We start from the raw sequence: 2500 nt of genomic DNA on the forward strand, positions 1-2500 counted from the left end.
CGGACTGGATAGTCCAAGGCTCGATGAGAAAGACCGCTGGTTTAGACACTGGGGCAGTGGCAGCCCGCGGGGCAGTGTCGGCAGATTCGGCAGCAGTGTCTGCCGATTCGGCAGCGTTGGCTTGTTGGCGCGGGGGGCCGATTCGAGTGGGGACTTGGGCAGCGGGCAGTGAAAGCAAGAGTTTCCCCGATGCTGCCGGGAAAAACGCTCCCCGGGATGGCCGGGTGAGATGACCCGGCGGCCCGCGACGGGTCATTCAATTCCATGCCCCGTCAACATAACTCCCGATGTACTGTTTGCTTTTTCGGAAGAAGAGATCCATCCCCCCATCCTCGGCCAGCCAAAAACGCTCCAATTAATGGCCGGGTGAGATGACCCGGAGGCCCGCGACGCGTCATTCAAATCACTGCCCTATCGGCTACAACTGCTGATGGGTGGGATTAGAGGCCTGCCATGGTGGTGAGGGGCGGCGAGGACCGTGAAAGCTAGAGTTTTTCAGAGGCTGCCGGGAAAAAGGCCCCTCGGGTGGCGGGGTGCGAGGACCAGGCGCGTCATTCAATTCTCTTCCCTATCAACTTGGCTCCCGTTGGCGGGATTGGAGGCCTACTGTTTGTTACAGGGCTAAAATCGTCAGGGGAAGAGCTGACGAAACAATGCTGGTTTGGATGCAGGGGGTAGTGTTGGAATCGGCAGCGCGGACAAAATCGGCAAAGTCGACAAAAAAGACTGTTGGTCTGGACATCGGGGCAGCGGCAGCCATGCCGACAGGGGGGGAAATCGGCAGCACAGATTTGTGCAGCTGCAGGTTCGTCGGGGAAATCGGCAGCGCAGATTTTTCGATGAACATGGGCTGGAAGATGGACTGTCCAGGCCAGGCAGGGAAATTCGTCAAGGGGACACGCTGACGAAACAGCGCTGGTTCAGGCACGGCGGGCAGTGTTGGAATCGGCAGCGCCGACGAAATCGGCAAAGTCGGCAGAATCGGCAGCGGGTGCTGGCGATGAGTCTGGACGATTTATAGTCCAGGGCTTGATGGAAAAGACTGTTGGTCCAGACAATGGGGCAGTGGCAGCGCGGATTTGTGCAGCTGCAGGTTCGTCGGGGAAAATCGGCAGCGCAGATTTTTCGACGAACAGGGGCTGGGCGCTGGACTGGCCGGGCCAGGCAGGAAAATTCGTCAGGGGGGCACGCTGACGAAAACAGGGGCTGCGGAGTGGAAAATCGGCAGCGCAGATTTTTCGACGAACAGGGGCTGGACCGGCCGGGCCAGGCAGGAAAATTCGTCAGGGGGGCACGCTGACGAAAAGAGGGGCTGCCGCGTGGAAAATCGGCAGCGCAGATTTTTCGACGAACAGGGGCTGGACGCTGGACTGGGCCAGGCAGGAAAATTCGTCAGGGGGCACGCTGACGAAAAGAGGGGCTGCCGCGTGGAAAATCGGCAGCGCAGATTTTTCGACGAACATTCGTCAGGGGGGCACGCTGACGAAAAGAGGGGCTGCCGCGTGGAAAATCGGCAGCGCAGATTTTTCGACGAACATTCGTCAGGGGGGCACGCTGAGGAAAACAGGGGCTGCCGCGTGGAAAATCGGCAGCGCAGATTTTTCGACGAACAGGGGCTGGATGCTGGACCGGCCGGGCCAGGCAGGAAAATTCGTCAGGGGGGCACGCTGACGAAAAGAGGGGCTGCCGCGTGGAAAATCGGCAGCGCAGATTTTTCGACGAACAGGGGCTGGACTGGCCGGGCCAGGCAGGAAAATTCGTCAGGGGGGCACGCTGACGAAAAGAGGGGCTGCCGCGTGGAAAATCGGCAGCGCAGATTTTTCGACGAACAGGGGCTGGACGCTGGACTGGGCCAGGCAGGAAAATTCGTCAGGGGGCACGCTGACGAAAAGAGGGGCTGCCGCGTGGAAAATCGGCAGCGCAGATTTTTCGACGAACATTCGTCAGGGGGGCACGCTGACGAAAAGAGGGGCTGCCGCGTGGAAAATCGGCAGCGCAGATTTTTCGACGAACATTCGTCAGGGGGGCACGCTGAGGAAAACAGGGGCTGCCGCGTGGAAAATCGGCAGCGCAGATTTTTCGACGAACAGGGGCTGGATGCTGGACCGGCCGGGCCAGGCAGGAAAATTCGTCAGGGGGGCACGCTGACGAAAAGAGGGGCTGCCGCGTGGAAAATCGGCAGCGCAGATTTTTCGACGAACAGGGGCTGGACTGGCCGGGCCAGGCAGGAAAATTCGTCAGGGGGGCACGCTGACGAAAAGAGGGGCTGCCGCGTGGAAAATCGGCAGCGCAGATTTTTCGACGAACAGGGGCTGGACGCTGGACTGGGCCAGGCAGGAAAATTCGTCAGGGGGGCACGCTGACGAAAACAGGGGCTGCCGCGTGGAATGGCAGCCTACACGCAGATGCGAATTCGGCAGCGCACGATGGCTTGAGCAGGTCATGGGTTCGACTTGGCGCGATCTGAAACCTGGACGAGGGACTGTCGACGCTGGACGAG

This window comes from Populus nigra, chromosome 2 (assembly GCF_951802175.1).
Source record: "Populus nigra chromosome 2, ddPopNigr1.1, whole genome shotgun sequence".
In the NCBI taxonomy this organism is placed as follows: domain Eukaryota; kingdom Viridiplantae; phylum Streptophyta; class Magnoliopsida; order Malpighiales; family Salicaceae; genus Populus; species Populus nigra.